The sequence below is a fragment of the Pan troglodytes genome, chromosome 2 (genome assembly GCF_028858775.2).
Source record: "Pan troglodytes isolate AG18354 chromosome 2, NHGRI_mPanTro3-v2.0_pri, whole genome shotgun sequence".
In the NCBI taxonomy this organism is placed as follows: domain Eukaryota; kingdom Metazoa; phylum Chordata; class Mammalia; order Primates; family Hominidae; genus Pan; species Pan troglodytes.
The window spans coordinates 75,322,791-75,337,394 of NC_086015.1; the positions used below are offsets into that span (position 1 = coordinate 75,322,791).

A 14,604-nucleotide genomic window follows, 5' to 3' on the forward strand; every position below is an offset into this window, starting at 1 on the left:
GCTACTTGGGAGGCTGAGGCAGGAGAACTGCTTGAACCCAGGAGGCGAAGGTTGTGGTGAGCCGAGATCATGCCATTGCACTCCAGCCTGGGCAACAAGAGCGAAACTCCATCTCGCTAAAAAAAAAAAAAAAAAAAAAAAAAAAAAAAAAAAAACTGACAGTTTCGGAATGGCCAAATTGGCTCAGTTGGTCCTCAATATCCTCCACCTGTGACTGGCTGGGTTGCCCAGCCTTGAGCTCACACCTGGTGCCCTTTGATCCAGCTGGATTGTGACCTGATCAAGCCGCTTGGGTGCAATGGCTGACATAGGTGGAATGAATGATCCCGTCACCCACTGAGATAGCCTTTCACAAAGTCTAGACCTCTTTTTTTTTCTTTTTCTTTTTTTTGAGAGGGAGTCTCCCTCTGTCGCACAGGCTGGAGTGCAGTGTCGTGATCTCTGCTCACTGCAAGCTCCGCCTCCTGGGTTCACACCATTCTCCTGCCTCAGCCTTCCGAGTAGCTGGGACTACAGGCACCCGCCACCAGGCTGGCTAATTTTTTTGTATTTTTAGTAGAGACGGGGTTTCACTGTGTTAGCTAGGATGGTCTTGATCTCCTGACCTCGTGATCCACCCGTCTCAGCCTCCCAAAGTGCTGGGATTACAGGCATAAGCCACGGCGCCCGGCCACAAAGTCTAGACCTCTTAAATCTCACAACACAGGGTTGTCCCAGGGCATCAGAGGGCAAAATGTTAAAAAAAAAAAAAATACAGGATCTTCCCCTAAAGCACTGGGAGAAAACAGCCAGCAATAAACACATTTGCAGGTGGGTGAGATGAGAAGAACAACTATCAGAAGTTGATCATGGTTTGAGGCCTAATACTTTATATAGTACAGCACTGAGAAGAGTTACAGGGAAATGTCTAGGTGTAATTTTGATAACATTACCGCTGGAAGAATTCGCAGCATACATGTTCCAAAACAGTATCTACAATCAAGAACAATGTTAATATTTGATATCAGAATAAGATGATTTTTATTAACATGCGAGTGTTCATTTGACAAGACACAATCCTTTCAAAGAAAATAACATGCCAGACATAGTGGCTTGTGCCTGTAATCCCAGCTACTCAGAAGGCTGCAGGGTGGGAAGATCTCTTGAGCCTAGGAGTTTGAGACTAGCCTAGGCAACACAGGGAGAACCTGTTTCAAAAGAAAAGCAGAAAGAAAAGAAAAGAAAAAACATGAACGTATACATGTAATAACATGTATAACTCTTCCTCCTTCTATGCTTCAAAGCTGAAGCACACAATATCACTTCTCAGGCTGACATAAAACCAGCATAAAATGCTGTGTGATACGTACTTTAACATTCTCCTTTGCTTTCTACTTTTTCTTCATTGGGCAAAGGTTTTCTTAACTCTAAGGCACAATGATCCCACATTTTTAAGAGCATTTCTACTTTCTTGTGATTTTAATCTTATCAATATAAACAATTCATTACATATAAAATATTGTAAGTCACTTCTATGTTTTTATAAAACTTTTCATATAATTAAAGCTTCGTGTCAGAAAAAAACATCCTTTGAGAAGATGACAGTCCACAAATTTGAGTTTGAAATGCATCGATATTGACCATAGGAATGAACAAAAATAAAGAAGTGGAAGTCAGCGGTTCAGCAAACAGCCCTATTTTTGCTGTGCTTACTTTAATCCACAAAACCTACAGAAGGGAGAAAAAATGGTAAAGAATCTGTGGACAAATTTATAACTAAAAGAAATTTGCATTAAGTGCAATTAAGACATGAGTGCCCAATAATAGTAGATTGGCTTAATAAATTATGTTACATTCATGCAGTAGTGGAATATTATGCAGCCATTAAAAATAAGGTTATGTGGCAACATTTAGTGACATGGAAAAATGTGCTTGATAAAGCCTCAGGTAGAACTTATATTACAAAAGAGAGAGGCAGAGTTTGCAGAAGCACAGTTTTTGAATCTTGCTGAGTCCCCACATAAAAACATACAGAGCAACTAGAGAGCAAACCCAAAAATCCACAAGCAAACAAACATATAAGAAAATCAGGCCAGACACAGTGGCTCCCACCTGTAATCCCAGTGAGAGGTGACAGCGTGCTGGCAGCCCTCGCAGCCCTTGCTTGCTCTGGGTGCCTCCTCGGCCTTGGTGCCCACTCTGGCCGCGCTTGAGGGGCCCTTCAGCCCGCCGCTGCACTGTGGGAGCCCCTTTCTGGGATAGCCAAGGCCGGAGCCGGCTCCCTCAGCTTGTGGGGAGGTGTGGAGGGAGAGGTGTGGGCGGGAACTGGGGCTGCGCAGGGTGCTTGTGGGCCAGCGCGAGTTCTGGGGTGAGTGGGCTCGGCGGCCCCGCACTTGGAGTGGCCAGCTGGCCCACAAGCCTGGGGCAGTGAGGGGCTTAGCACCTGGGCCAGCAGCTGCTGTGCTCAATTTCTCCCTGGGCCTTAGCTGCCTCCCCGTGGGGCAGGGCTTGGGACCTGCAGCCCACCATGCCTGAGCCTCCCACCTCCCCACTCCCCGCCGTGGGCTCCTGCGCAGCCCGAGCCTCCCCGACAAGCGCTGCTCCCTGCTCCATGGCACCCAGTCCCATCGACCGCCCAAGGGCTGAGGAGTGCGGGCGCATGGCGCGGGACTGGCACGCAGCTCCACCTGCGGCCCCGGTGCGGGATCCACTGGGTGAAGCCAACTGGGCTCCTGAGTCTAGTGGGGACTTGGAGAATCTTCACGTTTAGCTAAGAGATTGTAAATACACCAATCAGCACTCTGTACCTAGCTCAAGGTTTGTAAATACACCAATCAGCACCCTCTGTCTAGCTCAGGGTTTGTGAATGGACCAATCGGCACTCTGCATCTAGTTAATCTGGTGGAGACTTGCAGAACCTTTATGTCTAGCTAAGGGATTGTAAATACGCCAATCAGCACTCTGTGTCTACCTCAAGGTTTGTGAACACACCAATCAGCACCCTGTGTCTAGCTCAGGGTTTGTAAATACACCAATCAACACTCTGTAGCTAGCTAATCTAGTGGGGAGGTGGAAAACTTTTGTGTCTAGCTCAGGGATTGTAAACGCACCTATCAGCACCCTGTCAACATGGACCAATCAGCTCTCTGTAAAACAGACCAATTGGCTCTTTGTAAAATGGACCAATCAGCAGGATGTGGGTGGGGCCACATAAAGAAAGAAAAGCAGGCTGCCAGAGCCAGCAGTGGCAACCCGCTTGGGTCCCCTTCCATACTGTGGAAGCTTTGTTCTTTCACTGTTTGCAATAAATCTTGCTATTGCTCACTCTTTGGGTCCACACTGCCTTTATGAACTGCAATACTCACCGCAGCTTCACTCCTGAAGCCAGCGAGACCACGAACCCACCGGGAGGAATGAACAACTCCAGATGCGCCACCTTAAGAGCTGTAACGCTCACCGCGAAGGTCTGCAGCTTCACGCCTGAGCCAGCGAGACCACGAACCCACCAGAAGGAAGAAACTCCGAACACATCCGAACATCAGAAGGAAGAAACTCCGGACACGCTGCCTTGAAGAACTGTAACACTCACAGCGAGGGTCCGCAGCTTCATTCTTGAAGTCAGTGAGACCAAGAACCCACCAATTCCGGACACACCAGCACTTTGGGAGGCTGAAGTGGGTGGATCACTTGAGGTCAGGAGTTTGAGACTAGCCTGGCCAAAATAGTGAAACTCTGTCTTGACTAAAAATATAAAAATTGGCCAGGCATGGTGGCACGTGCCTGTAATTAATCACAGCTACTCGGGAGGCTGAGGCAGGGGAATCACTTGAACCTGGGAGGTGGAGGTTGCAGTGTGCTGAGATCATGCCACTGCACTCCAGCCTGGGCAACAGGGCAAGACTCTATCTCAAAAAAGTAAAAAATAAAATCAAGTGACCAGTGTCACTTTGAACACTGTAATACAACAGATGTGGAAAAGCTAAGACTAGCCTCAAGTCCTACAGAATAGTAGCACCTAGGTGGGAAGAAGCAGAGGGCGGCAATACAGCAACGGAAAGAACTGAGAAAAAGAACCCCAGTATTGCCAATAAGTACTAAATGGACAGTATGGTGAGCCAAGTTTAAAATAGCAGCTGAACTTAGGGCTGTGGGGTATTTCCCGTTCCAACAAAGGGTCAGAGCAAAGGGCCCGTATTAAGAAAAGTCTGCAGAGCTGGGAGGAGTCTAGTGCTTATGAACTCTCAAAACTGGGCTGTGAGGTCTCCATTCTAGCATAGGACTCCACACTGAGGAAAAACTCCTGGCAACAGAATCAAAATCAAAAAGGACAGAGAAAACCAAGAGGAAAGAAAGAGAAAGGCCTCCCCAAAGTAGAGAAGAATACAGTAAAGATATTTTAGAAAGCATGCCAGTAGCCAAGTAGTAGAAAGTAACCCAAAAGAGAGAGAGCTCTAAGGAATTAGAAGATCTCTCTTAATAAAGCCTCCCTGCCAAAAGTTCAGAAAAATCACTTTCACGTAAAAATGAGCAATATAAAAATTTTGAGGTAAAATTCTATACAAAGTGATAAAAAAAGGAACAGAATAACATCTTACACAAAATGAAAGCATGTATCAGACATGTCATTACTTGTCTGTAATCTATTACTTCAAAATGAGCTAAAAGACATTAAGAATAAGATATACGGCCTGAAAGAATTACATAAATCAAGCCAGGTACAGTGGCTCACACCTGTAATCCCAGCACTTTGGGAGGCCGAGGTGGGAGGATCACTTGCACTCACGAGTTTGAAGCCAGCCAGGGCAAGATGGCGAGACGCTGTCCCTACAAAAAAATACAAAGAAATAGCTGGGTGTGGTGGTGCGCGCCTGTGATCCCAGCTATTTAGGAGGCTGAGGTGGCAGGATCGCTTGAGCCTGGGGGCACAGGTTGCAGTGAGCTGAAATGGCACCACTGCACTTCAGCCTGAATGACAGAGTGAGACCCTATCTTAAAAAAACAAAACAAAAGAAAATAAACAAAAAAGAATTACATAAATAAGAATTCGACTGGCTGAGAAATGGGGGAAGAAAGAATAAATTTGAAAAAAAGAAAAATCAATTCTAGAAATAAGAAAATACACTAGAGGGACAGATAGCAAATAGATACAATAAATAACACTTAAAAAAAACTCGAAGGTTAAAATGAAAAACAAAATCAAACAGAAATTAAGAGAGAGAGAAGGATTTAAGGGAAAGTATCGAATACTGAAGACAGGTAAAGGAGATCCAACATATAGAAAATAGGAATCCCTGGGTCAGGTGTGGTGGCTCACGCCTGTTATCCCACCACTTTGTGAGGCCAAGGTGGGAGGACTGCTTGAGCCCAGGAGTTCAAGACCAGCCTGGTCAACATGGCGAAATTCTGCCTCTACTAAAAAGACAAAAATTAGCCAGGCGTGGTGGCGCATGCCTGTAGTCCCAGCTACTCAGGAGGCTGAGGCATGAGAATCGTTTGAACCTGGGAGGCACAGGTTGTAGTGAGCCAAGATCATGCTACTGTACTCCAGCCTGGGTGACAAAGCTCAAAACTAAAAGAAGAAAGAAAAAAAAGTAGGAATCCCTGGAGAGGAAAGCAAAGGAAGAAAATTGTCCAAATACCTAAAACTATAATTCAAAGAAACATTCCTGAAATTAAAAAAATATTCTGAAACTACATATTGCAAAAGGACCCTGGACACTGAAGCATATTTGCTCCAAATGACCGACACTAAGATATAATCTAATAAAATTACTGGACTTAAGACATTATGCCAGAAGAAAAAGGAGTAACATATTTAAGATATGCAAAGAAAAAATGTGAGGCAACATTTTTAATTCAGTAAAGATTGTGGTTTAAGTATAAAGAACACAGCAAACTGTTATGAAAATTCAAGAATTCAGGGAATACAGTACCCATGAGCCTTTTCCAAAAAATCTAACAGAAATGAAGTTTAGACAAAATGACTACAGACATTGACATAAGGACTGAAGAACTGGTATTGAGCACTGAACATACCTATATTACTAAAAAGTACAATAGGGTTAGAGTTGAAAGGGGGAGAGTATCATATAAATGGCTAAATGTCCTGAAAATGCAAATCTAATACAACTATCAAAAAATAATGCAAAGAGTGAGTGGCTCACACTTGTAATCCTAGCACTTTGGGCAGCCAAGGTGGGAGGATCACTTGGGGCCAGGAGTTCAAGATCAGCCTGGGAAACCTAGTGAGACCCCACCTCTACAAAAAAATTAAATTAAATTAAATTAAAAATAAAAAATCATTAGCCAGGCATGGTGGCACATACCTGTAGTCCCAGCTACAACAGAGGCTGAGGTGGGAGGATCACTTGAGCCCAGGAGTTCGAAATTACAGTGAGCTATAATCGTGCCACGGTGCTCCAGCCTGGGCAACACAGCAATATCCTGTCTCCAAAAAAAAACATAATAATGGAGTTAGACTAGGGATAGCATATGTAATAAAATGTTTACTCTTCTTGCTAATCATAACTGGTAGTGGAAGTATTTAGTATTGTTATTCTAAGACTGTTGTGTGTAAGGTAGAGAAATAAGCAGATGGGCAATTATGGGATATTCTAATGCTACCATTCCCTTTGTTCTCGAGAACCAAAACTGTCAGCATGGAAGAAAGGAGATAAAGATGTAATAAATAGGAGGTTAAATAAAGCCCTGTAATCCTGAATATGAAATGGAAATATCAGGATGAACTCATGAGGCCTGGACACACTCACAACAAGGAGCACTGTTAGTGCTAAGATAATTGTCCTGAAACACAAATTCCCACTAAAAGAAATGGGTTTCTAGATAAATGGTTGATTTCAATTCTCAGGTAAGAAATGTACAAGGTGGCCAGGCATGGTGGCTCACGCTTATAATCTTAGCACTTTGGGAGGCCGAGGCAGGTGGATCACCTGAGTTCAGGAGTTTGAGACCAGCTTGGCCAACATGGTGAAACCCCGTCTCTACAAATAATACAAAAATTAGCTGGACTTGTTGGCGTGCACCTGTAATTCCAACTACTCAGGAGGCTGAGGTAGGAGACTCAGGCGGGGGTGGAGGCGGAGGCGGAGGTTGCAGTGGACCAAGATCGTGCCATTGCACTCCAGCCTGGGCAATAACAGCGAAACTCCATCTCAAAAAAAAAAAAAAAAAAAAAAAGGTACAAGGTGAGTCTGAAACATTCTGTCATAGCAGGGAGCAAAGAAGCTATGAAAGACCGTAGGGTCATATCAGAAGGACAGAGGAGTGAACGCAAAGAAGTTACACTCATGAAAGACAGACAATTTGATCTTCAATAAAAGTTTAAAAAATGCAATAAATTGAAATCTACTAACATGTTTAAATTTATAGTTTATAAAAACATAAAAAAATTTTATTTTATTTTATTTTTATTTTACTGTAAGTTCTGGGATACATGTGCAGAATGTGCAGGTTACACAGGTATACGTGTGCCATGGTGGTTTGCTGCACCTATCAACCAGACATCTAGATTTTAAGCCCCACATGCATTAGGTATTTGTCCTAATGCTCTCCCTCCCCTTGCCCTCCACCCCCCGACAGGCCCCAGTGTGTGAGATTCCCCTTCCTGTGTCCATGTGTTCTGATAAAAACATGAAAATTTAATGGTTACTTTCAGAAAAGGAGAGCGAGTCAACTCATTATTTTGAAACTTAGTAAATAGAGGGAAAGAATTAGACATTTATCCTGTATTACCTAAATGAACAGTACCACTGGGTAACTAAAGAGTAGATGAAGAATAAAATTACAAAAGCATCCCAGCTAGTAAGTAGAATTAGAATATCACCATGTTGCATCTCCCAGTGAATTAATGGATCTAGGCAGTAAGGATTAATAACCGTCAATATCACAAAAAGGAAGACAATAAGATATTATATCCCTCACAGATGAAAGAAGACAACACCACCTAGAGTTGTGCTGAAGGGATCAAACATGAGCCTCTGGATCCAGCTTGCCAATGTGCAGGAGATAGAGAAGGCAGAGGGACATGTTGAATTGAGGATGCAATCAGCAACTTCCAGGCTCTGGGGAACCCTACAGCTCAGGGGGCCAGGGATCTCTGAAAGGTGGTAAAGTACAAAGAAAAGAAAGGCATAGACAGGAAATCTTCAGATTAAGAAACTTAAAAGACATATCAAACATTTAAAAAGTGGACAATATTAAACTATGGTGTCTAAGGATGCACATGTAGGTGATCAAATAATTAACAAATGGAAATGATTACGATAAAAGTAAAAACATGAGTTGGTTTTGGAAAGGGCTGTGAGTGGAACAGGACACAGGAGAAACTTCACGGTGGCTAAGTTCAATTTCTTGATTTGGGTGGCAAGGTTCCCTGCCTTAAAACAATTTTTATGTAAATATATGCAAATACATATATATGAATGCAACTTAATACAGTAGCCACATATGGCTATTATAACGGAAGTTTAAAATTAGGTAAAAATTTAGTTCCTCAGTTATACTAGCCACATCTGCAGTGCTCAGTAGACAATGGCTACCTTTTATACAGTATGGAAATAGGACATCTGGTTCAGAACTGATCTGTGCGCGAGCATGTGTATAGTTGGGAGTGGGTGGGTAGTTTTCTATAACTGTTCTACTTTATAAAAATATTGAAAGTGCAGGCCCCCAAATACATTATATAGATATACATATATTATCTCAAATATAGAAATATTGGCTATTCTTTGAAGTAATAACAAAGGGCATATACCTTCCAGAAGATTGATCAATGATATGAAACCATTTTATGCTATGACACAGCAGGGACCCCAATCAGTCCAATGGATCTGACTTCCAGTTGCTGGTACATGGTAGCAAAAACTTTCATCTCAAGGATAATGTAGCTGTGATCAGAAAAGGTTAATAAGCTCTTCTCCATTATGGATTGATAACTAATCATTTCAATTATCATTAAACATTTATTAGACATTGGGAACAGAGAAGGCTATGGCAGAGTGGAGCAGCAGCGTCCATGCCAGACAGACACTCCAAACAAGGGACTTAAGATATGTAACTCCGTTATATACAAGGAGGACAAGGAAGCGCTCATTTCACAGGGCTGGACATCCTTAGGTCACAGTCATCATACCTCTGTACTGCTGCTGAGCTCATAGTAAGTATTAAGGAGGAATTTCCTCTGAAGAGATTCGAAAGAGGTGTATGAAAGGAAAAAATGAAAGCGTGGCTTATGCTCTCATAAAATGTTTCTAAGCAGGATAAATGACGTAAGAGAAATGGGAGGCTAGATGTTCACACAGATCAAAGTGAGATCTGCAAAAACATGTGTTACATAAAGAGCAGAGGGCCTAAAAAGAAATTATTTAGAGGTCAAAACAAAGAATCTCAGAGAACAAATAGGTACAAAGGCAGGGGTGTCCACTAATCCTCTTCGGTTATTAGCAGGACAAGGGTCAGTGTTATAGAAGTGGATAACTATGAAGGACGGATTTGAATAACCTAAAGAAAAAGGATGGAGAAAGAAAACATCTTAACTACAAAATGCCTTTCCAACCCGAGTCTTTAATTATCCCAGGAGAGTATAAATTTTTTCTTTGAGACGGAGTCTCACTCTGTCACCCAGGCAATCTCGGCTCACTGCAAGCTCCATCTCCCAGGTCCATGCCATTCTCCTGCCCCAGCCTCCCAAGCAGCTGGGACTACAGGGGCCCGCCACCATGCCCAGCTAATTTTTTTGTATTTTTCGTAGAGGCGGGGTTTCACCCTATTAAGCCAGGATGGTCTCGAACTCCTGAACCCGCCTCGGCCTCCCAAAGTGCTGGGATTACAGGCATGAGACACTATGCCTGGCCAATATTTTTCTTTAAAATAATATAATGGATATAAAAACATAATGAGAAAAAAAATAGGACTACAGAACTTGTGATCCAGTGCAATAAAGAAGACACTAACAAAGGTGCATTAATGGTTAAAAGGTGTGGAAAATCAGTAACTAAATTATACTTCGGTAATTGTGCAAGGTACCACACGCTAAGAAACACACTAGCTTTGAGTCAAGATAAAAGACGCCTATCTAGCAAAGAACACTAGGATGGTTTAAGGGGAAAAAGAAGAAAAAGAAAACCACTAACAGGGTCTAATTTCTCCCCCTATTCCATATCTGAGCCTTCTGATCTCAGAAAGTCCATCATATGTTTACTAGTGTCTGGATATGATCCAAATATTCTCTTCAGCTCTCTTTTACATTTTATTCTATCGAGAAAGATTTGGCAAATGAAATCTATTATGATGTCAAAAGGTAGCTGACAACATAAAATGTATCCTGCTGAGTTGATGCCGCACACGGCTAAATTTACAACAACACAAGTATCATAAAAATTATAAGAACTGCAAATTAACCACTGATTTCTAGTTCACTGACATAAATAATGGTAAGGACCTGGATAACTTCCAAACATCTTTACCACTGTTTAATTTGTCAAAATCTATCAAGAGCATTTCAACCACAAACCTGTCCTCTAAGGTACATTATCATTCCCACGCTCAGATTAGCATTGGTGGCAACGAAGGAAGACTGTATAATTACTAGGGAGTCTCCTCTCCCTGTTGTAACTCTTCAGCGTATCAGTGTCTCACTCTTTCTTAAATACCATTCTTACTCTCAATTAGTTATTTAAGATCATTAAAAAATTGGGCTCTAATTTTGTAAGAGATGTCTCTCTGCTTTCAAAATTAGTCCCTCATTACAGCGTTAAGGTTCCTACTGGGCTCAAATTAGCAAGATTTTCTGTTTACTTCATATTTGTGAACCAGGAATGCTGGTAGCAGTATGGTACAAGAATAGTTAGCTGACGGCTGTTGGGAAACCCAGCAGGTAGGGAGGTAGCACATTGAAACAAAATGACAAAGACGATAATTCCTCTCTGAGAGAAAGTTAAGATACAGAATCACATGGCTTCTTCCACTAGCAATCCAATCTATGGACCATTCACATAAATGACAAGAAAAGAAAATGGCTTTAACATACATGTAAAATCTCTTCTGAAAAACCATGTTTCATTCATAGTGAATATACAGTCGTGGCTAAACTATTTTATTGCTCATAAACACCAAAATATGTTTAACAATAATAAAAAGGCTGAAGAATTATTTCATGTCAAAGTAAATACCCTTTTAAACATCTTTAAGGGAGGAAGTATCTTTTGATGCATATGTGTATGTACCTGTGTGTGTGCATGGGTGCTTGCGTAGATAACCCCCTGCCCCCCCTATTTTCCCACTGACATATGTCTAGAACAAATTTACAATACTGCTGAAAAGGAACAAATTAAGTGTTTGGCCATAGCATTGTTAGCAAAAATAATCAATCAGTAGCATCAGTGTCTAAGTAGAAACTATATATGTATTTGTGCAGAAACTAGACAGTTATAACTCTTTGATTTGTCCTAATACATTGAGTGCATGGAGATGTTCGACAGATACTAAGTAAATCTAGCATACACTACTTGTGCCCAAATTGGTTTATTTCACATTTCTGTATTTTGGGGGGAAAAGCAATTTCTGTATGACAGATGCACCTGGAGTTTGCCACGTGGCCTCCACACAGAAAGGGCTGTAGAGTCAGAGATTTAGCAACAAGAAAATTGCATTTTATTCCTATTTGTTAAAAAAATAAAAAGCATATTTTTCCCATGGAACATGTTTGTATTGAGTTAGTCCATGTCTACACAGAGTAAGTGAATAGTAGAGATGAAACAATGATCTGGGTAAATCAAAGCTCCCAGTCATCTGCTACTGAAGTTAATGTTGGTTTGGCCTCAATTGGACCCTACCAGCTACCCACAATAAAAAAAATTAATATATTGATTAAATAAAGCCACCAATCCCTCATCTCTCTTTACCTGTGTAAATATGGCCTAAATGTCTCCATCAATGTCAGGGAGCCACTATAAAACTAAACTTTTTCAGAGAGTGTTTTAATTCTTAAACCCTAAAGCTGAATGAAGTTCTGAGAGTGGGTAACATAAGAAGAGTTTTCTTTTGCTTTCTTTGAGAAAATCTTCACCTAAAAACAGAACCCCAAAATATATGAAGCAAAACTGACAGAGCTGACAGGAGAAATAAACAACTCCAGAATAATAGCTGGAGACTTCAATACTCCACCTACCAATCCTGGACAGAATGAGGCAGAAGATCAGCAAGGAAATAGAAGGCATGAACAACACTAGGAACCAACCAGGCCTAGGAACCAACCAACCAGACATCCATCCATAGCAACTTCCACCTAATGACAACAGAATATGCACTCTTCTCAAGGACACTCTCCAGGATATACCATATTCTGAACCATAAAACATGGCTCAGTAAATTTAAAAGTATGTTATCCAATTACAAAGAAATGAAATTAGAAATCAGTAACAAAAAAATGTGGGAAATCCATAAACAAGTGGAGATTAAACTATACACTCCTATATAACCAACAAATCAAAGGAGATTAGAAAATACTTTGAGATGAATGAAAATGAAGACATACTAAAACTTATGAGGTACAGATAAAGCAGTACTCAGAGGGAAATTTATAGCTGTAAACACCTATATTTAAAAAGAAGAGGCAAGGCGTGGTGGCTAATGCCTGTAATCCTAGCACTTTGGGAGGCAGAGGCCGGTGGATCACCTGAGGTCAGGAGTTCGACCAGCCTGTAATCCCAGCTACTCGGGAGGCTGAAGCAGGAGAATTGTTTGAACTCAGTAGGCGGAGGTTGCTGTGAGCTGAGATTGTGCCACTGCACTCCAGCCTGGGCGACAGAGTGAGACTCCGTCTCAAAAGAAAAAGAAAAACAAAGAAGAAAGATTTAAAATAAAATATTACTAGGATTTAATCAACTGGTTAACAGATCCACCAACATATCCTAGAGCTTGACTCTCCAGTCATAAGACTGAACGACTTCTACAGCAATCATTTTCACTCAGTAAAGACAAAGGTTTGAAGTTGTATTATCTGGAATGTTTCCAAGTTATTTATCCATGGAAGCTTTTGGTAGAACATGCATGAGTCGCTTCTCAATGATTTCCTAAGTGAGGAAACTGAGATCACATAACAAGTTAGCCAAAAATACAGCTTTAAAACACAGGCTTCTGAATTTGAATCTCGTGTTTTTTTCTGCTACATAAATAACTAGTCTTACGAATTTAACTTTTTTGCGGCTTATCAGATTTACATGCTGCAAGCTACTAAATCTTTGGGTTACTACTGCCATTCTCTTTCCTAGATGTCCACATGAGGTTCCATGTACACATCAGGAATTAATTACAATCTATTTTACAAATCATTTCATAAATCAAGGATGAATCTTTATTCCTGAAATCCAAAGGGACTTATAGGAAACCATGTGATGTGGTCTGAGAGACCTGAAAACTCAAACCCTATAAAGATAGTGGAACAGAGACCGTATTATTCCTAGTCAAATGATCTAAGAAGGCAAAGCAGTGAAAAATCTGGATTACAAAAGCAAACAGGCCGGACACAGTGGCTCACACCTGTAATCCCAGCACTTTGAGAGGTCGAGGCAGGTGGATCACCTGAGGTCAGGAGTTCGAGACCAGCCTGATCAGGAGTTCGAGACCAGCCTGACCAACAAGGTGAAACCCCATCTCTACTAAAAATACAAAAATTAGCCGGTCGTGGTGGCACACTCCTGTAGTTCCAGCTACTTAGGAGGCTGAGACAGGAGAACTGCTTAAACCAGGGAGGTGGAGGCTGCAGTGAGCCGAGATCACGCCATTGCACTCCAGCCTGGGTGACAGAGACTCCGTCTAAAAAAAAAAAAGCAAACAGACCTTGATCCAAGTCTAAAATCTACCTCTTTCTTTTTTTAAATTTTGAAATAATTACAGACCACAAGAAGTTGTAAAAATAGTACAATACCCATATACCCTTCATCCAGTTTTCCCCAACGGTGACATCTTATACAGCTGTATACAGTATCAGAACCAGGAAATTAGCATTGACGTATTACTGTTAACTAAATGACAGATTGTATTCAGTTTGGGTTACTTCTTCTGTAACTCTAGGCAATTTAATAATAGGCAATCTCTCTGAGCCTCATTTTATTCATCTGTAACATGAAGGTGATAAGAGGAGCTACTTCATAGTACTTACAAGAACTCAGTAAGATGGTGCTAGTATATTGCTTATAAAAGTAGCTGTCACACAGAACAAATGGCCAGATTATAATTATTAAACAAAACTTCTGGGATTTCCAGTTTGCTCTGACACTTTCCCTGAGGTCCTTCCTACTTCTCACTAACATAGAGATGGCATCTGCCACCATTTATAGTTTCATCCCAAAGGACAAAAACACTAGAAAAACAACAGAATGTAGCCTACTCTAAGGACTGAAAGGAAATGCAATTCAAAATTCCTCTTCTTATGTGCATACATTGATTTTTTTTTCTTTAACTTAGTGTTTCCAACAGTGAAATGACTCAGGTGCTACTGACGATGCCCTTTGAGGCCTCTAGGAGAGAAAGGAGTGAACTAAATAAAATAGCTGGATCTTACACCAATATCTAAGAATAATCTTACACTTTAAATGGCTTTGTGTC

At 41.3% G+C, this 14,604-nt stretch overlaps 1 protein-coding gene across 16 annotated transcripts in view; it reads right to left on the minus strand.

The window, feature by feature from the left end:
* FOXP1 (forkhead box P1) overlaps nucleotides 1–14,604 on the minus strand; it is a 629,627-nt gene that overhangs the window by 374,581 nt on the left and 240,442 nt on the right. Inside the window, exon 4 of one of the 16 annotated variants that reach the window (XM_063806010.1) lies at nucleotides 6,306–6,423. The exons of the other annotated variants lie outside the window; for them this stretch is intronic. The gene's annotated coding sequence lies outside the window, so the exon portion shown is untranslated. The remainder of the gene's footprint in view (nucleotides 1–6,305; nucleotides 6,424–14,604) is intronic. 16 annotated transcript variants of the gene reach the window in all.